We start from the raw sequence: 24,064 nt of genomic DNA, 5'->3' as shown, positions 1-24,064 counted from the left end.
TTCTTGTTACTACGTGAGCAGAAAAATTTAATAAACTGAGTTCTCACCTACACACATCTCACACCTACAGTCACTTTACTCTCCTTCATACTTACAACAGAGTCCCTAAAAATGGAACAACAGCTTTGTGAAGACACCATAGCTTCTTCTTGCCTTCTTGATAAAGAAAACAGGGAAGCAATATCAACCTCTTCAGTACAATGTGGATTAGCTAAGATAGAATGTAAAATCAATATGAAATGCTCTCTGTTATAAGGGCGTTCTTTATTACTTATTCATACCAGCCTAACAGCAAAAAAGCACTGTAGTTCATAAAGAAGGTCTAGACTATAGTCCATACCACCCACCTATTAATACACACAACTGATATCATTTGCCTCGTATGAAACTGACCTTTTCAGTATGGCAGATAACATGACATGAAATACAAATCTTTACAGTGTGACCTCTAATCATGCATAACTTTACAATCTGTGTATATAATGGAATGTGGCTGACTGGGCGAAAAAGAAAGCCTAACCACAGGTGCAGTCATTCAAACAATGAGCACTCCCATTAACATGCTCCAGCAATCGAAATGAATGAGAGAGGAAATTACGCTACATGTAGCTCTCTGAGCCCCATGACTGGATGGCTAAAGAGGTAGTGCACCTTCTGCTAGAACTGAAAATCACTTGGCACCATCTGCATGCCTCTATAATTACAGTCACTGGGGGACAGTAGGAGGCCCATGCTAACTATTTCATTACAGCTTCAATAATATGCCGGAAATGGGTGGTATTTCATGGGGTCTCAGGCAGCAGTGATATGTGTATTATCCAGTGGCTGAACCCAGAAAACCTTGGCCAAAATTCAAAAACACATAGCTAATTTCTCACTGAGGCAAAAAAAAAATGCAAAGCATTGAAAATCAGACTGAGAATATTAGAGAATAATCGATTAATAATCTTAAATGTGGCTTGTAGATGAGAGGCTGGTTACTATACTGACATTAGGGCTATATTTGTGAGAAACAACATTTTGTTATTGTACTGACTTCCAGCAAGGAATAACTTAACTTTAAACATATTTTTAATGTACTTACTAAATATGAACAGATATCCAAGGCAATGATGATGAGCTGATACAACACAAAATACATTTACAAAATGGGAATTATTTTACGTTAATTTGGGTTAGAATATTCTAATTATTACTGTTATTAGTGCTTCAGTAATTTGAAAAGGGTAATGTTAACATATAGCCATTAGCAAATTCTGTCAAATCAGCTTAATTTCATCAATGCTGCTGACCTATGTGTGATCATGGACTCCAGCATAGAAATAAAGTTTAATTTAACTTCTGTAGAATCTTCATAATCAACACTGGAAATAATGATTTCAGAGAATACCAACCCAATGACCTCTATAGTCTTTATAAATAAATTCCAAAAGGACTTCAACTTGATATTATAGCTATATATTTGAGGTGCTTCACCATTGCTCCATAGTGCAGAACATATCATAGCTTCCAGGATTCATTTTTGAGACAAAATTTATTTTTTAATTTGACTTTTCAGACTAAAAAAAAAAGAGGCAAAAGATTTGTTTTTGGCTACATGCAGAATTCTACAACTTTGTCAAGAACCATTTAAGAACCCATCAGTCTTTCCTTCACTTCAACAAAAAGACATCTCTTAATGCACCTGTACTATTAACTTGCAGAAGAAACCCTATTCAACCCAAACCCTGCTCAATGAACTGTCAAAAGCCACAAGTGAGATGAGAGTGGTCTTTTTTAGGCCAGAGTGTGGAAAAGTGTATCAATGAAATACCACATTGCTATAGAAGGACAAGGCACTTTCATTTCTTGACTGCCAGCACCAACATCTTCCAGGCTTCTGTTTAGTTCCCTCTGAACAGTGTTACATGAGTAGTGCACAATATGCCCCCCCCCCCACGCACACACACACACTCAATATTCCATACACAACATTTATTGTATAGTCAGACAGTGAACAAACAAGCATCTATATTTTTTGAAAAACATGTATCCCAATCAGAATGGTGTTGTTGCAGACATAAGTAATAATTGTGGACAGATCGGGGACATGCAGTAAATTCTGCAAAAGCAGTGTTACTAAGGAAACAGCATCTGCCAAAATCCAGAAGAAAATCATTCATGCTGATGGATCAAGGCACTGTGTAAATATTTAACTGTAAGCTGAGTTAGCAAAAACCAAGGCATGTCTAAACATTTGATTGCTAGTCTGCTTTAAAGAAAACTCCACAATGTTTTCATTCTTCTACTATGCTTCATTTTCTTGCTCTTTCATTCTTAATTTGATTCTCAATTCTTTTCCATCTACAAGTCTTTTCTCCCAGCAGCCGCATATGGAATTCAATCAGGATTCAGCCACCATTGCAGTCCATCGCAATCGTGTGCCAAGGCTTTCACTATAACTACCGTGGAGGTGCTTGTCAAGACTGTTCTGTCCACAGCTGAAAGAGAAGGCCTGCAACTGACAGAGAGAGAGAACGAGAAAGAGGGAAAGACAAAGAGAAAGCAAGAGCAAGAGAGATAAAGGGCAAGAGCAAAGGGAGACAGAGAGGAAGAGTGAGAGAAAGAAAGAGCAGCAGACAAAGTGAAAAAGAGGGGTTTCGACTCTTGATGAGATTGCCTCCATCTGTGCCATGAAGGAGCCTGGGAAATGAGTCTGTCCCCTTCACTGTGTACTTCTCCACTCACTTCACTCACTCTTCCCATGATGATCCGCTTCGTCAGTTTCTAGAGAAGGTCTTCCTGGCACGTGAGTTTCAGTTTGCTCACTGGGTTTTAGTTTTCAGTTTTTTTCCCTCACTTAGAAACTTGTTTATGTCTGCGTGCATGTTCTTGTTTAGTGTGTTCTTACTCTGAAAATTATTAGGAAGTGGACTGACCTTTCACAGTTCTGCACAAGCTTACCGTGCCTCTTTCTCTCTCTCTTTAGCAAAGCGTATTGATGCCAAGCATCCATTTGGAGTTTTCCATGCTACTACAGAAATAACTATAATTGTGTTAACACTGAAAAATTATAGTAACAAGTTAACAAAATTACATGACAAGACAGAGTGTCAGTAAAAAGGTACTGTATCTAAATTCATATTGCAAGTGCAGACTATGCTTTCAGTAGTGGTCAGGAGGGTGGTGATAATATAACTGTGAGAGGGGGGAGAACTCAGACAAACTCTAAGCCGAGTTTGTTCCGTAACAGGAGGACAAACTGAAATGGAATCTGAATGAAAATAGCAAGAGCAATATAGCAACAAGGGTGAGAGATACAAGGCTCATGTCATGCAAAGTCACTGCACAAATTTATCATAGAGGAAGACGGGGGAGTTAGGTAGTATAAATAGGGAGAAGAAGGAGTTTCAGGTGTAATCTTTCGCCCAAACTTCACTCAATCCATAACTTCATTAAATAACAAATGAATTGCAAAACAAATATTGTCCAAATATCCAACTATTTTGATTGTGAGAAAGAACCTCTTACAATTTCCTTGTGTTGTGTTCCTTGTGTTGTGAGAAAGTCAAGGGAGAGTAGTGGTACAGTATAGCAACATTCTTCCTAAACTGAAGTTTAGTTAATTGGTGTGTGTCAAACATATGCATACTCAAATGAATGCGCTGAGTGCATTTTTTGCTGATAAAACCCACTTTCCTACTTTTGTCTCGATACTTATCACAGGTACTGCACGGAAGCCTACGCAATGACTGTTAATCACACTGTCCTGTGTATGCTATCTCATCTCAAACTAAACAGGTCTGAGATAACACGTCACCCAGGACTCCTAACAGGCTGCTCTTCTAAGCATTTTTCGTGATGTTTCTTTTTTAATTTTAATCTTCAAAGAGCCAAATCATGTACATACCCCAATCATTGGCTGAGATTTCTGCCCTCTGAGATGAAGGCAACCCAAGATGAAGTGAGAGCTCCAGACCTGTCCCTTCACGCACTGAACCAACCATGTGTCGTTTACTTAAAGGATACACAGAGGAAAGACATCATTGCCATGCATGGCAGAGCTACATCCACACTGCTATGATTGTGGGCAGACAGGCAGGCAACATCTTGCATTGGTCTTCACACACTTATATGCTTTCAGACAGGTGCATATATAGTCTTGCTTAATTTTCACCACAAGGCAAGCAAGGTATAAATTTTCACTACACTTGGAACAAGGAATGCTATTTTTTAAATAAATGTATGGCTTTTTTCCAGCAAATGGAAAAGCCAATGGCTCGGAGGTTTTGCAATTCCATAAGATTTTTCATAACCCTGCAGTCAATGCACAACAATTAGGCTAAAGGTTTGATTAAAAGAGAGAACAAAGCTGAATTTGCCATGAATGCAATAAATCAATTTATTCTTTCCAGCACTATGAGCGCTCAGGAGAAATCAACAACATATGCAAACGCCCAAACAAACACCAGTCACAAATCACTATCCATAAAACAAACACAAAGCAGGGACAAACAGAGAAATTAGTTTAGCCACAGATTCAGCTATTATCTCTGCCTGTGAACACAAATTTCTCCACACTGCAACAGGGTAGAATTTAGCGGGCAAATGAGACACAGATGAATAATGAAAGAACATGACCTGCGTATGGCTTCTTTTGTTCTTTTAGTCGACTGTTACTGCTGAGAGGCTCAAGCAGTCTTATCATATGCTCTTCAATTCTGGCATAATTACAGCATGCACATGTAAAGGCATCTTAGCTTCCAGTCAAACAGACGGCCCATGCTTTTTTTAGGTGTATCACTCATAATGCCCATTGACTGTCCTGTGCTCCACCAGGAGTTATTAACTGAGGACATGAAATGGAGTCAGGGATTCATGGGTGTTGACACCAAACCCAAATCCTACAAGCAGCAGTATCATAGCAATAAAATCTGCTCAGGCACAGATGGAGCTGCACATTGCAATGTAAGCAAGGATATTTTTAGAGAGGTTAGACGGTGCTTGCAATGACCTGATATGCAGGCTGGCAAACCTCTTTGAAATGGTCTAGGAAGATTCTGACTTTCTCCTTTAGCTCAAGAGACCTGTATATATTCAGTCAGATTCTGGTGTCGACAGATACGATAGGTACTGAGTATGTGTGAGTCAGCTTCACCAGTTACCAGTTGCAAACAGAACCAATCTATAATTTGTTCTGTCTGTGAATTCCAATGCATCAATACATCATTGTCATAAAATTATTGATGATTAAACATGTATTTTCAGTGTTCTATTTGTGCAATTAGAACATTAATGCGTAACAAATGCAAATGGTGCATTTACAAATATTTGTAATTCTAGCATTTTATGACACCTTCCATGAAAGTGAATGTAAATTTTTAGACCAGAATGTAAGTCTTCGTCTACGTCTACCTGTTTAACCTCAGAAGTCGTGTCAATAACCAGAACATCAAAGTCATGAAAAACTGAGAAAATTGGGCTTTTATGAAAACCATTGAAAACCACAGATAAGGTCAGAAAATTCTGCTTGCAGCTCTATGATAGTTCCTCACAGTTCTAGCCAGAATATAGTAGCTTACACACTGTTCTCAACAGGAAAGATGCTTCAGTTAACCAGATAACTCAGATGTAAAAGCACTTTGTATAGCTTTGTATAGGGAAATGGTTTAATGGTCAGATAATTCTATGGGGGTTTATGCTACTTAGAAACCCTTTTTGAAACACATAGGAACCATGGAGCAATTATATAATGGAGATATTTTTAGATATATCCTGGCATCTCTCTGATAACATCTATTCACATTAAAGCAGTCAGTACCTAAATTCAATAAAGGTATCCACTCAAACCTCTATCCTTATCACAGGCTGCCTATGATATTAGCTCCATTCATTCTGTTTACTACTGCAGTTTGAAATATAAGAATTCAAATTTCTTTAACCTAATTTTCCACAGCCTACTTCAATGAAATACCATATTCTTACCAAATCATTTAAGATGTAATTTTTCTGCTCTGAGCTAGTCTTACTGAAGCCAGCTAAAAGCAGAGGGAGCTATGTGTCATGCATTACATAGCCAGTCGGCGGTTTGCAGATTAGCTGGCATAGTTTATGAACTAGGAGCATGGGAAATGAGGGATCAGGTGCTATAATACAGAAAATTCATATTAGATTTGTCCTCCTGGTGCCACTTCAGGTTTGAGAATGGTTGTCTGGCTAAGACTAATGCACAAGAGAGCTCACTAGTTCCTGTGTGATCCATCTGCCTTTAGAGATGTCCAGGGTAACACATTGGTGGCCATGACAATAGTCAGGACATTTCGGGACAATGGCTTGCAATTCACTCTTAATTCTCAAGAGTGAATTACAAGGTATTGTCCCGAATTCTAACCAGGATTCAAACAGAGGAACCAGAAGAAAATTAGTTGACTATGCAGACACACTGCAAACTACTGCGGCTTGGCTCAGACTGTTTATACCCCTAATTCCACCTTCATGGAATAAATAATTTACACAATCTGAAAATGAAATTTGGAATTAATCCTAATAATCCACAAAAAGCACATAAATCCTAGCAAAAGCCTAAATGTAAGAGAAGCGTTATTAGTTTTCTCTACCTTGTCATTGTTCTTAATTTGAGTATAAACTTTTGACGCAAGGAATTAAGATTCTCTTGCAATTGCAAAGCAATACCACTCTATATCCTCTTCACTGTAACACATTCCTTATGTGCATTTGTGCACTTGTGTCAATCAGGAGACTTCATATTCCTTAAGGGACCTCTCTGCCATGTCCATACCTCAATCCATAGCTTTGAAATAGTGCTCTTCTGTAACAAACCATTACTAGAAGGGCTGTCTTACTCAGGCAAAGACACCAAAGCTCTAAATAAACTCTTCATCCTCTTTACTGGTGTCTCATTTTGCCAAAACATCTAGTACTGCAACCACCTCACTTTTTTTTTCTATCCCATTCCAGATATAGTTCAATTCCATTCCAGATATAGGAAATTTTTAGGCCCGTGAGCTCAGCTGTATTATGGGCTGCATCAACAATCTCATTAAAATGAGGCTCCTGTCAAACAAATCACATGCTAAACACATTTTTCCAGAATGCCTCCTTGTGAAGTTTACTGACATTTTCTAGACTGTTTTTCTATTTAATCATTGTTATTCAAATCAGAACATTTTTAACAAGCCATTGTTTCATAAGTCTCCACTGTTCTCCACACCTGGGGACATTTTTGTTTTAAATCAAACCATAACAACCCACTAATTAGAAGACTGTCATTGTTATTAAAAAGCACTGGCAGAGTACCTACCAAAGTACCTAACACTGATAAGTTGAAATGAAATATTTTGTAATTTTATAGTTTATTAGTACTCATGTGTTATTTTATTCCCTGTCTATTTAATTAGGCTTTAACTGTAAAACTGTACAAATGTTTTAAATAGAAAATTTAATCTTCACTGACATTTATATATATATATTTTATCATGAGCAAAAAAAATCATGTAATTCATGCAATGGTGTCCTACATAGAACAGAAACAGAAACACCTTGAAGCACCCTCTCCTGCTGTCTTTTTACTGAGGATTTAAGGTCCTTCTTTAAAAAGACATAAACATACCTTTTCTAGATGATGGATCCTTTTAGATTAGCTCAATTTCCCAAATAAATATGTGGAAGGAACATTTATAAATGGGTGTACTTTGGGAATGGATAATCAAGGAAAAAGCAGTAAAAAAGAAGAAAAAAGATCCTTGGACTCACATACTGAATGAAGAATTTACTCCCTGTATTTATATAATGATCTGTACTACATATCTGTACATGTGAATATCATGATCATTGGTTAATTCTAGTCCTTTCCACTAAGGTTATATAGTGTGTCACCCTTTCTTTTTATATATATATATATATATATATATATATATATATATATATATATACATATATATATATATATATACATATATATATATATATATATATATATATATATATATATATATATATATATATATATATATATATAGCTTTATCTACTACACTCAAATCAAACGGTAAAAAGACCTAGCCCCTTATCAGATTTGTGTTTAGCCCACCACATTTTCAGGCCTCTACTCTCTTTGTTCGTTTAAACAGCTTTATATCATTTAAGTGCCCTTGGAGGATAGACTTTATCTGGGCTTCTCCCTTTGCAGCAAGACTGGAAACTGGACTGGAGAATGGGGGGCGGGAGCATTGGCGATGGGGAAGCCAGTATAGTGCAATACAGAAAGCCAGTATAGTGCAATCCATCAAAAAATGTCACTGTTCAAAGATTGCTCTATACTTCAAAAGCAGTAGCAAGAACTAATTGTTAGATGCCAAAGCACCAAGACAAAACATAGCTATATTATGTCTACAACTCCTTAAAGTTAATGTGTGAATTTCCTTACTTGCTCAGTGTGGATAACATTTACCTATCCAAACAATGAGCATGAAACATGGCCCTAGGCAGACTAGGGGTTGTGATGTGGCCAGGTCTTATGATTGTATGTAAGAGCCTGGGCCTCCTAACACACCAGCATTGGAAACCAAGCTGACAGTCATTTGACCGTGGCAATTTAAGATCCAGCTAGAGAACACTGCAGAAAATGACAAATTTTACTCACTGCTACATGTGTTTCATCCACTGATCAACTCTAAGGCTGGAAATTATGTTTGTTACATGAAAAATGCAGGGTCTAGGGAAACAGCATGAATTATGAGAAGGAATATGGTTTTCTTTTATATTTTATCAAAGTGTTTCAATTTTAATTTTTAAAAAGTAGGCTTTTAAAAATTTTAATTATTGTAAAATCTGATTTGTTTTTACTTGAAATTGTATGACCTTTAATTTAGAATGCACTGTAGGAGTTTGTTCTTATCTTAAACTATAAATTATCAACAGAAGAAAAAAAATACCACAATAACAGAAGGTAACAGAGTAGTAACAGAAAGAGCCAGGAATAATGCATTGTCTGATGTCTGATTTTAAATATCAAACCATATTTCCTCAGATACGTTGTACCATATTAAGATAATGGTTTACATATTTCAAATGTAAAAGTACAGACATTAAGTATAGTATTTCAGGAATACAAAAAGACAAAATTTGTCTTCTTTTACACCTATAGTAATACATCCCTTTATCTACTTTTAGAGGATTATTTTTATATCCATTACCAGATCTACTTAAAATCTATGATAAAACTTGGTTCTTACAAATGCTGCAGAATTTTGCTACAAGATAATAACTCTCACATTTATACATTTATGCCTCTCTTCTTATTACAATGCAGCTGCTCAAAGCTCCTTTTCTAGGAGTGAGTCAGATGAAAACAACAACCAGATTGTGTCTAATGAGGATCAACAGCATGAAGATGAGGATGATGAAGCTGTGCTTCTCCTGGCCCCTGAGCCATCCAGGTCTGTGGTTTGATTAAAAGCAGCACTGCATCCGTGCAGTCTCGGGAGAGAGAATGATCCACAGCCAGCATCTGGCTCTGTCAGCTTAATCGTCACTAGAACCCACACAGCTGGAAACTCAGTGAGCAATTTGCACTTATTTCACCCAGAGAATAGAGAGAGATGCTGATGAAGAAATGACAAAAAAAGAAAAAGATATAAATGGCAATGTGCAGTAAGTAGTTCCCCACCTCTCCCCATGTAAGTGAGCAGCTGGTACACAGGCTACAGCACATTACCTGACACAAAGAAAGGAGACACTGCTGCAAAACGCTAGAGAGACAAAACTTTTTGGTCATATAATAGAGCATTTGTTTACAGCATGATGCAGTACACCTAGGGTTCTGCCTCCAACTGCTTCCTACTTTCTCTCACACCGATGCAAAGAAGTTAGGGCACTATGCTGTCTTAATGAGAACTCCACGGAAGCAAATTTCTCCGAATTGGCTCTAACCACAGCGAATATGAACCGTGAACTGCACAGGAACTGCCTCATGTTTGCTCCCTCTCCACCCTATAAGTGTTCTGGGAGAGAAACCACACGTAGCTCGTTGCCATGGAAACAGGAGGAACAAACCAAATGTGCCAGTCAGCGTAGCTGTGCCAAGGTCTGGCCCCAGCCTGGCATGGTGCACCTCTCCTCGCCTACAATCACATTAGAGCCAGGCAGGCAGGGCACCTCCAGATCGGAGCTCCCACAGGAGCCCAGACCCCCAGGGAATTCAGACCCACAGAGGCATCTCCTCATCTTCGCTGGGCAGAGTGAGATATGTAGTTTATCTCCACACTGTAGAACTCTAGTCTATTTTCCTTTTCGGAACAAAAGAGGTGTTTCTACCACTTCTTTTCTCCAACAAGCAGTATTCCCACAGCCTTTAAGCACATAAGGCATGACTGCCCATCAAAAATGAGTCAACAAGACAGCCGACAAAGAATCAACAAGATACATTTGTTTCCCTGAAATGAAATGAATAGGTGGCAAGACAATGCACCAGTGCAGCAATCAGAATGCTATACTGAATGACATTAATGACCTTATCTGTGGTCTTCCTTAATCCAAAAACAATTTTGTTTTGATAGGTAAAGAACAAAGATTTTTAAGTAAAATGCTTTATCTGTCAGCCACTAGTCTCTACCACAACAAGCCTAAAAAGATAAAAATTGTGATGCGTTTTCAACTGGTGAATTTAAAAATCATGATTGGAACACTTGAAGCAACTATTCAAAATAACTTGTATGATTACATTTCATCACAAACCTGAAACATCATTATCACAACCATGTATACTGTATTTAAAAGCAAGGAATAAAACATGAGGAACAATTAGAAATCCATACCTATTATCATCTTGCGTGGGCTTTTCATTGGCTAAACTGTGCCTGGTATAGAGCTCTATTGATTTTTTCCTTCCATCTCTCTTTGTGGGAAGCAAAAAGCTCATCCCCTCACAGTTTTCGATTCATCTCGCAATGTTCTGTTGAGCACAAAAGTGCTCATATGAACCGACACTTTACAACGGACATCTTTAATAACAGGATGGTGATGTTAATTCTATAGACTCTTAGACAGATGTTTAAGTTATCACTATGATTAAAACATAAGGTGTATTCCATGTGATGCATGTTTAGCCTAATACGATTTAATACTCTGCGATGGAATGGTTTGAATGAAACTACTGTCAAACTGGATGACTGACCACAAAAATAACTTGATATTAAGTGCAAATATATCAGTATGTATTATTCTGAAAAGGATAATAACAATATCACATTTATTTACTGAATTTTAGTATAAAGCACTAAAAGTAGAATATAGTGATGGGGAATATCAGCTGCTATACAGCTGCTGCAGTCCACAGAACCTACTACACATTGCAAGCTGGGCTGATGCTACATACCCATACGTCACAGAAGCCACATTCTCCCTCAAGCCAACTGTTCGTTGAGTGAGCACAACGAACATGGTGGACTTTAATTGGCTGCTGTTTTGACAGTTCTTTCAGTGAGTTAGGCTGATGACGTGGACGGTGTAGGGGAATGCTTCCCCATGAGACTTGAGAGCAGAGGCAGGAGTCGCAGGCTGGAATAGTCTGAAAGATATACCCCCCACCCCCCACCCCCAAATGCAAGAAAGCTGTTTGGAAAGGAAACTTCTCTGAATTGCATACAGACTGCCTTCTATTATAGGGCTTTTATTTTCTGTTTCATTTAGACAATTTAATGGATAAGTTTCCGTTTACATTCCTATAACAAGGTTTTTTGTACTTTTCAGTGCCTAACATGGTAATAATTGGGCTGAATGCAGCATTTATGCTATTGCAATCCTTTTGTCATCTCTACCCCTGTCCCTGTCTTTTTATCCCTGTGAATAAGGCTAATGACTCACTTCTACCTGTTATTTGGCACATATAATAGAGGTCAAATTTTCTACAGCACAATGACTGCACACAGCCTTAACGGTTAGCTGTCGTGGGCCTACACATTCTAGCCAGAAAACACCTTACATTTAAATAAAGTCAAAAGTAGAATAAATAATATTTATAAAATATAAACACAAGGATCATGTTTTTATGTTTGGAAATTGTACATGATATATGATACATCCACACAGGTTTCCTTTGAAACTTTCCCTTTACCAGAAGGACAATATAAGAGTGAGATTTTGTGAAGACTATTATGTCAGCATTTTTATCATGGGAGGCACATCACTCCTTGACACTAATAGCATTCCGCTGTGATTTGCCCTCCTTATAGTGTGCTGATGCTGTACAATGCAACACAACATTGACTCCTTAAGGTAATACAAACCCAAAACGGCTGATGCGACAAGTCATTTGCCTGAACAAACAAGTATGTGCATAAGGCAGTTGTAAACTTAAGATTTGTACTATAAATATTAAGATCATTCAGAGTTAAAATATTTAATTCTTATAAAGATTTTAGATGTTACATTACAATAATGTTTTTGTTTGTTTCTTAAAGTTAGGATTATCTTTAGTGTCATATTAGAAAAGCTAGTTTTACTATTATGACAGATGTCAAACACATAAAGGAGAACATCCTTTGATTGCTCATTATTTTGACGATTAGCAAATGCAGGCCTACCACTTTTTTACACAACAGTCCAAAATGAGTTATCCAGTCAATTTTCTGCTTGTGCCATGCATATCTACTTAACCCAATTTATTTCTTTAAAGTCACCCTGCTAAAACCAGGGAACTTTAACTGGTTAAGCATGGAATTGACACATCAGGGTAGCCTACATCAGCCTCATAGGCTGATTTTATTGTACTGATGCTCATGACAGCAGAATGGCTGCCAAATACAGAGTTTTAGACTTTTAGCCCTTGCTGGTCTGAAAGCTAAAGGATTCAGGACAGTGGAATAACAAGTCTGTGATTCTTTTTACTGCTAGAAGCACTACAGCCTAGTTTTTCATTCCCTCTGGTTCCAAGCTGTGTTTATAACTCATTTAACATGACTGCAGTGGTGAGAAAAGAACCAGAGAGGAATATAAAGGAAATCCCTTAGTCTCCGACCAGCAGGCTAACTCAGGGCTGGAGCATCGACAATAGGACGACACAGCTACTGAGGCATGAACTGATAGGTTAATATATCTGGCTCTCAAACCCAAAAATAGGGCCAATTATAACAAATATAGTTCTTAAATAATTATAACAATAAAATGTATAACAATACCATGATCTCCCTTGTACATCTCCATACCTTTCACCTAGCCTGCAGACACATTTTATGTTACATAAGAGTAATATACAATACAGATGAAACGTATTTTGGTTTTATTGCTAACTACGGAAGAAGAAGCAACAAAAAAACTAGCCAAAATTTAATTGTTAGTTAGTTGTCAGATAACCCAATATTACAGTGATGCCCAGAGAATAATAAACCCTGGACAGGATGCATTTTAAGCCATACAGCCGCATTTTGGCACTTCATCAAGAGATCATTCCACCATTATTTGAAGAGCAAGTACAATGCACATGGTCCTATCCACACCCAACATATCCCTTCAGGGCCTCACCTCTCTGGAGGGAAATTACCACCAGCTGCTCAATACTCCTGTGTAAACATCATTTGTGCAACTGATGGACTTTAATGGGATTTGTCCGCCATTCATTAAGCTGCAATAGCCGTATCAGGAACGCGTGCAACTTCTGTCTCAGTAGCTAGTGGACGAATTTTGGTGGGGGCTAATGTGTCCAGGGGTGGACAAATCAAAAATGAAAAGCCACATTGGTAAAGCGAGGACGGCTCATCACAGCCTGGGCACAAAAATCAATAGCCACATATAGAGAGTTGCCAGCTTAAATACAACATACAGTAGGTTTTAACATGGTCTAAGCAATGGGGGAAATTAGTTTCATTTGTATCCAGTCATCTAGAGATTAGCAGAGCAAGAATGATCCATCCCTGCCATGTGAACAGGGGTAGCAGATAAAATAAGTGGTATCATTTTGTAAATTCCTGCTGTTAATATCCACTGTCCACAACAAAATAGATATCCTAGACCCATAGTAACAGCTGCCATAACGTGCATGGCACGTTTGGATGATACTGTCATATCTGAACAGTAAATTGTACTCAATCAGTACTATACTAGCCTGTGTCTTTTCTAGGATATTGAAATTTAAGCATATATTTAAGTATGATAAACAATATGTACAGCACAGTCCTTAAACAATTGATTGGATAAGTGGTTGGTTTGGGTCACTGTCCTGCTGCAAGATCACTGAGGTTGGAGGGACAATGGTGCTAGGTATCTTATGTGCATATTTTAAGGACTCAGTATACCTGTTAAAAGCCTAGAGCCAACTTGCTCATTAGGGATCCGGACCCATACATTTGGAAAGCTTTTTTGGGACAATGTATGTTATAAAAAGTGCTATATAAATGAATTTGACAGACTAGGTTCAAGAGAATGTTGTTGTAAGTTGTTAATTACATATAAAACGTTTTTTTTGTTTTCAAATGGTAAGTTACTTTCACACTTGTGATTGAGTAGTACATTATTTTCAAACTGAAGTTAGATTCATGTTACATAACATTCCTTTTACATTAAAGGTTGCCCTAAGAAAGACAGAGACTGTGGAATACATCTCATCTGCTACAGTGCTTACAGTACTTCTTGGATGAGTAAACTGAAATTACTCCCATTGTGTTCCTCAACTGCTTCAAGCAATTCTCACTACAATATTGCTGTGACTGCAAATATGTGTAAGACCATGGTCAATCACACTGGGAACTGTCTTAGATTTGCTTTTGGATCCAGAGAAACCTTTAGTCTGTAAAGAAAAGTATTTTTCCCACAATGCTAATCAATGGCAACTACAAAAGTGTCACAATGAAATACTGTGACTTTGTGTAATAATCGTATTACCCATTACATAATAAGAACATTAAGAGCCCTGACCATAGGTCACACCATTGTACTCACCATTAAAAATGCATAAATTACATCCATTTTTTCCAGCTACATGCATAAATGTATTTAATTAATAATGTAGCACCACTTAATTAATATTTTGCTGATACTATTTCTTGAGGCAAACCATAGAATGCAGTTGCCTGTCCAAAACAATTCATACACAAAGAGCATACACAGTTAGAGGAGTGTGAAATACCAGGCCAGGGCTACAAAACAGCCCTCAGTGAATAGTGCTCTCTGTACATTAAATGGCCTTTGAGAAGCTAATGAAAGTGTGGCCTGTGGCTAGTCTCCCAGTCATGGACTGCAATGTCAGAGCCACTGTTGTCTAGAAGACAGGCCTGGAACATAGACATCTGGCCAAGTTCTGCTGTAACTAGATGTGTGTGCCACATACAAATTAATATCTATTAGTTTGATATTTTATAGCTGATACTGCAGTAATGTGAAATATTTTCTCCTACCAGTATAATATGCTGAACATGTATGATATAGACATCATCAGCTACAAGTGCGAGGTTTTTCATTTAAAGTTGTGCACATGGGGTATTGATAATGAAGGTCTATACTTTGTGATGACTCAGAGACAAATAAACCTTAGGTTCTCAGCCCAGGTTTTAATGGTCTACAATTTTGTTCTATTCCTGCTCTATACCTGAACAGCTAATCAAAGGTTGCTGAATGAAAAATACATGGATAAGGTGTCTGGGGACCTAGAATAGAACAAAAATGTGAACAGTCTGTCAGGACCAGGCTGAGAACCCCCTAATTTTTCATCCATCATGTCTCATCTTTATGCAAAGTCATGAAGCTGAATACATTAACTAAGCAATTGTTGAAAAGCAAGACCAGGTAGACTATACAAGGTAAAGTCTAAGGACCAGTCCATTCTGAGATGGGGAGAAACCTCTGGTAACCACTAGTGCATAACTCCTCCATGAAACAGGTGGCTTACTGTCAAATGTGTCTGAAATCTAAATAAGATGCTTAAATGAATTCAGTTTTGCTGCACTACTCATGGTGCATACTTTTAATAATGCATATTAAAGGCACTGTACTGTTTTCCACAAAGCATTTTAGGAACATTACAGTGGGAACACAATTTCAAAATTTATACAACCAACTATGGATAAGTATTGACTCATGTTAAACTGCAGTTTTCTACAAGTGATTCGTTTTAACCCAATGAGTAATGTATGCTCTTCACACTTATTCACATTCACATTTATGCTGCTAAAAACTGTAATAGAGTCTCTACCCCATAGTGAAGGAGCTTACTTATTTCATCCAAGGCCAAGTAGGTTGAGGTTGACTGAGCAGTCCTCCTTTCCTAAAGAGTCAATTAAAGCCAAGGGCAAGAGGCAGCAACTGCGTAATACATGGTGACATATCTGAACCCTCATATTTATGCTAAAATATCAGCTACATTTCAAGGATTGACAATTACATGCACGCAGATCAGTATGCATTTGTAATGAATTCAAGTATAATAATGCAGTATGCATTTGTAATACAGTCAAGTCAATGTAGTAAAGCCTGATCACTGAAAACAAGACAAACTTAGAGCGACATCCCCAGATACTTTTTGCACTTTTGATAAAATACAATTCTCTACCAAGCATCTTAGTGTGCCCTGGCATCTGGATAATTTAACCTTGACCCAGATACAAAACAGTAAAGAAAGCTTTAGGAGAATCCCCATTACATGAAATATATGAGGTGGCTTACTGTTATGTGTGTCTGAAATCTGAATAAGATGCCTGTATACGCATTTACTCACACCATTGTGATAGTATGAAACATTCTGATAAAGGAATTAGTAGAAATAATAAATAACATACTTTCATTGCGAATATGGCTACAATTATATTTCAGTGTGGGTTAAGAGCAATGAAGCAGGACTATGAAGCACTTATCTATAATGGTGACTGAATAACAAATTTTATTTTCATCCTGACCAAACAACATATGCTGACAGCATGCCAGTTAGGAATTATTATTACAAATGTGGTGTCTGCATTTAATGCACCTCCCCAACACAATCACACACATACACATTTGCATACTCACAAACATACAGAGAGCGAGAGACAGAGAGAGAAACGCAAGAAACCCCACAGGAGAAATAATTTGAACCAGAAACTCTGCTATGCCAATCCTATTTCATACTATGTGATGGATGTGATTGAGGCCCTGAATTATATGTGAATGTATACAGTGCCAGTGGATGAACCAGTCTTAGTCATGATAAAGTGGGTCTAAAGGATTAGAAAATCTGATTGGTCTCAGACATTTCACAATGCCACTATCGCAGGTACAGTGCTGCCAAATCAGCTTCTGGACTGGGGCTCTTGCTATCATTGGCTGTAAGATTGACTATAACAGGTGGGAGTTTAGGCCTAGGTTAAGAACAGCCTTTCTATTACTAGAACTACTGCATAGTACAGGCAGAGAAGGGATCAACTAAATGGAATTACATTTTGCCAAAAAGAGGCTTTGTTGTTTTTAAAGATCATTTACTTTTGTATCTCATGATGGTTTTCAGTTCTCTTATGGCATGTTTGTCATAAGAGGGGGGTGGGGGGATGGGGGGAGGGTTCTCATGACTTAACCGCCCATGGAAATTTCCTACTATTTTCACTTTACAAAACACAGAAATATATAACTAACTTAAATAAACTAGCTCTAAAACATATTTGTCTGAAAATGTACTTTCAACCCCACATGAAAAAAATAGGTCGACATTTACGCTAGCGAAACGTTTTTGTTCCCAGGCAATTCCATGTAAAAGGTCAACCTATCCATGAAATTCTTAGGTATTCGACGGAATTTTTAGATATTAGTGATGGGAACTACCTCAGGAGGTAACTATCTAACCTAACTAGCTAGGTAGCTATGAATAGTTCCCCACTTGTATGGGCACTTGTACAAATACAAAATTTGTGGCTGGTTGGTTTCAGCATTATGGATGTCTCATTTGGACTACCACTGTTAGGTTAAACAAAATGCCTGTGAGAAAGCTGTCAGTGAATTAGCAAACGTTAGCTAGGTAGCTAATTAGCTAGCTATTTCCCATAACCTTTAATAAACTCTGTAGCTGAATACAGGCAAATCCTAAAAAATTGATGTAATCATTTATATACTAAATAGCGTTATGGATGTGATATCTGTAGTGAACTGTCTAGCTAGCTATCTTAACTATTCCAGTTTAGACATTCATACCGCTCGATGTCTTCCTCAGGTGGATAGCTAGCATTAGCACTACGTTAGTTAACTGTCTGGGTCTTAAAGGAATAACATTTACATATAACCTAACTTACCTAAAGTGGCCGTACAATAAAAATTTAGCTTTCCTCGCAGCATGTGTCCAAATACGATTGAATAGATGATTATGGCTTTATCCAACAAGAGTATTTTAGATAATCAGCTATCCATCTAATGAATGGTTAACTTGCTGCAAAACAGCGGGAGGTTCAAATATTACCACTATTATCTCGATAGCTTCAAAAAGGGCAAGAGAAAATTATGAAAACTTCATCATGTTATTAATGTACATTTAGCATGCACAAGTGGGAATAAGAAAGACCAAGAAGAAGGCTGTGATGGGTCAGCAGCATGAAGGTCATTAGTTGCCATTAGTTTGAAATTATAAAAGGAGTGTAAGTAATTTAATTTTTTTTAAAGTTTCATTTTTATTGTGACTCTTCTTACATGAAAAACATCTAGACCCATACACACATATAATAAACACATATAATAGGATGCACAGGAAACATAATAAAAGCATATTTTATCTTATAAAGAAAGAAACAAAACATGCAGAAGTGATAAAATGACAGTGAAGGAAATGACAAACAAAAAAAGATGGGGGGCGGGGGGGCTAATATCAAAGTCATATGTACACAAAAGACTTGGGGTAGCCTGAAGCCCACTACTGTTTTCTATTTGAAGCAGTTTAATTTAGATGCAAAACAGTAAATTTATGGTGTGGATTCTGACAATGAAAAAAACATGCAGTCATTTTGCTTATAGAATTCGCTATAAACTATAAATGAATCTGCTTTTTAAACATATTTGAGGATCAGGTTTGCCAAGCCATAAGCAAATCTGATTGATTACGCAGAAGCTTTATGCCAAGTTCAGTGCTTCTATCATGACAGCCCTAAGAGCTTTAATGTCCAGATGTTCAAAGGAAGATTAAGTATTGGAGCTGAAAAGGAATTTCGATGCTCTAGGTTTTGTCAGGCTAACCCAATTAGGAGGCCTAGACAAATTTAAATACAAAGGCGCCAACAAACTCTTACTGACATTTACATTACTGATCTGTGTATAAGAAAGAAGCAGTTATGGGTGGTGCCAACCAAATCAGACAGGAGGGTCTGCTGCCACACTACAGAACCACAGTATCATTCTGTTTACATAAAAGGGAGGGTTGTTTTATTGTGGGACCCAGACGGGCACGTATTATCCTCTCACTGTGTGTGTATGCTTGTGTGCATGTGATGTTTTCGCCTGTTCATAATATGTAACAGACATGCAACGCTGATGGATGTGGACATCAGTGACATTATGCAACCATCGCCCTCTCACACATGAACAAACTTATCACACTCGCACAAGAGCACATTTTCACATATTATTGCTGTGTCCCTTTTTATTTTGTAATCTCTAACTCACAGCCCTATGAGAACATGCAAGTACAAATAGGAAATAAGCATAATGACATTATACACTAAACCTGCCAAATTCCATTGGAGAAAAAGGTGAGTTATATAATAATGAATGGGTAACTGTGTCTAGCACTATGAAAATGGTTGTCCATATGGTTCTCTGTTAAAGAGAGTTGTTCTGGCTACCTGAACTGAGCTGCACGTCCTCATTGGCAACTATGACCCAAAATCTTCTGGAGTAACAGCTGCTGTCCCTGGGGGTATTATGGCTCAGTGATAACATGGGGTGTGTTTGTGTGCACATGTGTGTGTGTTATTGTGTGAGTACCCAACAAATGTAGGCTGGACATGTCAGCCAAACACAAGCTTAAAGCCCTGCAGTGCAGAATTCAAGACGCCACAATAACACCCCAGCTTGGGGCCTGGCAATCTGCTCTCTGGCTTTCTCCTCTCTTCCTCCACTCTTATTCCGCTACCCAGCTGTTCGTTAACTGACCATTGAAGAGAGTGCTATGGGTTTAGTTGAAGTGTGTGCGGAGCTCCTCCCTGCTCTCTCAGAGCTGGTACAGGGTTGTTCTTGCCTTGGTCTGGTGTAACTCAGTGGCAGCGTAAGAATGGATGAATAATGCATTCATGGTAGCGTCACTCAGGGAACAATTGTGCTTGTTAATATTCACAGCATGCAGACTCAGAGGCCCTCATGAAAAACATAACTGTTTTTATAGGAGTGGGACTCTACCAGGACCCTAATATCCTAACATGTTAACACAAGTTTTTTACATAGATATTCAGAAAACAGAGAAATGGGAGGGGTGTGTGTGTGTGTGTGTGTGTGTGTGAGAGAGAGTGAGAGTGAGTGAGTGAGTGAGTTGGAGAATGCCTGAAGCAAGTGTCTGTCTGAATTACACTTCAAACATTCATCAGCCTGGTTTCAGCAGACATTAATATTGCAATTTCACCAACAGGCGCAAAACATTAAATCTCAGATATTTAGTTGCTACTCCAGTGTACTACATGCTGGGCTTATGAAATCCTGTTTCCTATAAGTGCACTTCTCAAGCTGAAGAGTTCATTGGGAAACTAGTACCTTCTTTTCATTCTTTCACACTAGAAGCTTGTCCTTTGGCATGCAGTGAGGGGATGTATAATAAATCACCCATTATCTCTCAGTAAAAGATCCTTGTAGCAGGATGACTGCATTTACAGTTTGAATGTGAACAGACTCCTGTGTGTAAGTTGAAATGCAAGCCATGTAGTGCTACACAAGATCTCTATATGCCATGTGCTGACACATACTGAATCAGAGCAGGGGGTTAAAAATGCCTCACTAGGCTCTCACCATCCTATGAGACAACTAAACAGCAAAGCCAGGCATAGCCACAAGACGAGCAGATTTGTTTGTGATCTGTAGTGTGCTGGATGCTGACAATTGACAATTTACATTGAAGATGGCAGCAGTAGCTGTGAGGCTGATGTGAGGCCCCTTAGACTTTTATCTTACAATGAGGGAAGTCATAAAATAATAATTTAACAAATGAGCCTGAAAAGGATATTTACTGTCTGCTTCTGTCAGTAGCCAAAGGCTTGCTTTAAACAGACGTTTGCTTGTTTTCCATGAAAACTTGTTTGTTTAGAATCACTGATGTCATGGTGGAACCAAGCCTGCTTTGACCATAGCCATCCCAAGTTTTCCAGTGAGAGTTGCCCAAAGTGTTCTGATCAGGGATTCTGGACATGAGACAACATCCAAGGGATTGCAGCCACATCGAGCAGGATTTTCCAGAGACACTGTTACACATCTCTGCTAATAGCTTTCTAGTCCTGCCCAGAAATGACACCATCATCTCTTATGTAATGATTTGCGTAGTTTTAGCATTAACACTTAACACATCTGAAACGTAAACGTAAAAGTGCCATGTTAACATGCCGAAAGGGAGTTAACTTGATTTGATGACACTGAGATTTTCTGAAGTTCTCCCAGGTTAATTAGCGTACCACGTAATGCGTACTTTCCTCCGTGTCAGTACATGCATTGTTCGTTGGATTGTTTTTATTGTGTGGAGTTCACTGCCTCTCTGGGTCAGGTTGAGGGAAGGGCGCAGATTGTGCTAAGCCTGTAATGACTGAACACCCAGAACACCCAGGTGCAGATTAGCAAGTGCTAACCAAGTCAAGCTAAAGATTGCCATGATAAATGTACTGTCTTTTTATCTTATACTATATAGACTCAGACTCAAATGAGGTAAAACTTATTTTGACCTTAAGTTATCAGTAATAGATATTAGTAATAGGTATTAATACTTTTAATAATTGATATTAAATCAGTTCTCTGAAGTAAAATGTTTGTACCAGTATGATGACATCATTATAAGATGAATTTGTGCATATTGCAGCAATTATGTTAATTGACCATACGGAACCTGAACACGCACATTGCTGTGCGTTGGCTCACAGATTTACGCAATGACATGATTGTTCTCGAGGTTGGCAGCTGGGGACCGAGTCCAACTCACTGAAACCTCAGTGCTTTGTGTGCTACTTCAATGAGGACAATCAATCATCTCCCTTCTCTCAGCTTAAGGTCCCTGTCGCTAACCCATGCATGTAGGCAGCTTAACAAACGGCTGCTTCATTTCCACATGAACAACATCCATATAACGGTGGCTTTTATCTCTCTGGCTTGCATACACACACGTGAGAGAGTTGGCAGTCTAAGACTCTAATTACAAGCTGAGCATTGCTGAGCATTTCTGCAACTCATATTATCCACATTGTCCTATAACCTCTCAGTCTGAATGAGATATGTGTGTGCAGTGAGAGAAAACTCAGTCTGTAAAAGCTATGCGTGTGCAATGAAAGAAAAGCTCATTCCTACCTTGTGCACAGACTGCTATTCCCTCCTCATGCTGCTGTGAGGACACTGCTTCATTCATTTAAACCATCTCTCTTTTTTTGCCTTTTCTGCTCTCTTTTGTTTTTCTCTTCAAATCGTTGGATGCACGCTCATTGTGCCTTTATTTATGTCTTGCTGTGGCAGCAGTAGATGTATAGATGTACCGGATTCAGGGCTGGGAGATCATCTTGAAGGAAGGGGCATCTGATGCTCTGAGACAGAAACTGCCGGCGTATTCTCCTGCTTTTGCTGTCTCCTCTTCTGGCAGATGTGCTCTCTCTCCAGATCACGACTAGAAATGAGGGATGTATATAAGAAAGACGGCTGTCATGGGTTGAAGCTTAGACCTCTCTCTCGCTGTTTCTCCTCTTTACTCTCTCTGATTAGTGAAATGGCTTCGGCACAGGCAGGCTGTCAGGATGCTTGGAGAGACATCTGTGAATGTGTTTATGTGGCTCCAAAGTAGCCTCTTCACCAGTTCTGAGACCCCCCCCCCCCCCCCTCCATTTGAGATGGGCTTGCTATTGGCATGTACCATTGCAGCTCAGAGGAGGGTTGGCTGTCGGATAAAGAGGAGGAGGGGACAGAGAAAGAAAATGAGAGACGGGGATGAAGGAGGGGGTTGAAGACTGTATGAAGGCAGTCAGATCCTGTGTGTGTGTGTGTGTGTGTGTGTGTGTGTGTGTGTGTGTGTTTGTATGTTAGTGTGTGTGTGTGTGTGTGTGTGTAAGGAGGTACCTCACTTTCTCTCCCTTCAACTCTTTCTCCTTTCTCCATCCTGTCATACAGCAGAGAAGGACCCCTGCAGTAATTCAAAAATGGCGCTACTTCCAGACCATGTCTCCTTTGTCCTCTGTACGTGTACACAGTGAGCTGTGACAATGTCAGAGGCAGGGTTATCTTATTACAGCATTTCCACAGTTTGCCTCTGCAGTTACTGATGTCCATGAACTTTTTAGCTGAGATATTTTTTTGGATCCCTCCTGGGTGGGTTTCCCCGCAACTCAGGACAGTGTTAAAGTTCTTAGAGAATATTACATAATAAAACATGTCGATATTAGAACTATCCCTAATACATGGAACAGATGGACCTTTGCATGCTGGGATTTTTTTTGATCAACTCTAGGCTGAAGTATCACCTCTGACAGACTTATTGTGACAAACTTACATCTGATTTTGCACTCATGAATGATGCATAAACAAGCACAAACTAATTAATCCTTAATAAATTATTCCATCAAGCAGTTAGCTCTGAAGTCCCATCAGCAGACCCTTGATTCACAGCTGATGATACAGACTGCATGGGAATATGACTCTAATGACTCCACTGAGCATAGGTTTTGGTAAACAAGCACTCTATGCATAATTCTACCAGAGACAGGAAGAGGGACATAGACACACCCTGCATCTTGGACAAGTACAGACATGAGAGAAATTGCAGAAGTTCATTACATTTTATTAGTTCATCCACTATTCAGTATGAATATGAGGACAGAGTCCAAGTCTTTATTTGCTGTGCCTCACCCAGTATAACAGACATGATTCATAAGTGACAAATGTGATGACTGACAACAACCACTG

General features: G+C 38.5%; 1 protein-coding gene across 6 annotated transcripts in view; it reads right to left on the bottom strand.

The window, feature by feature from the left end:
• The window catches only part of b3gat1a (beta-1,3-glucuronyltransferase 1 (glucuronosyltransferase P) a), a 68,108-nt gene extending 45,165 nt beyond the window's left edge, over positions 1-22,943 (bottom strand). For 2 of the 6 annotated variants that reach the window (XM_035524950.1, XM_035524951.1), the window contains exon 1: positions 22,466-22,943. The gene's annotated coding sequence lies outside the window, so the exon portion shown is untranslated. Of the gene's footprint in view, positions 1-3,889; positions 4,784-22,465 lie in introns of those variants that run through there. The other 4 variants (XM_035524948.1, XM_035524947.1, XM_035524949.1 and 1 more) reach the window with 4 other exon arrangements.
• Positions 22,944-24,064: the final 1,121 nt, after the last annotated feature.

This window comes from Electrophorus electricus, chromosome 4, assembly GCF_013358815.1.
Source record: "Electrophorus electricus isolate fEleEle1 chromosome 4, fEleEle1.pri, whole genome shotgun sequence".
In the NCBI taxonomy this organism is placed as follows: domain Eukaryota; kingdom Metazoa; phylum Chordata; class Actinopteri; order Gymnotiformes; family Gymnotidae; genus Electrophorus; species Electrophorus electricus.
This window is presented reverse-complemented; position numbering and strand designations above follow the sequence as displayed.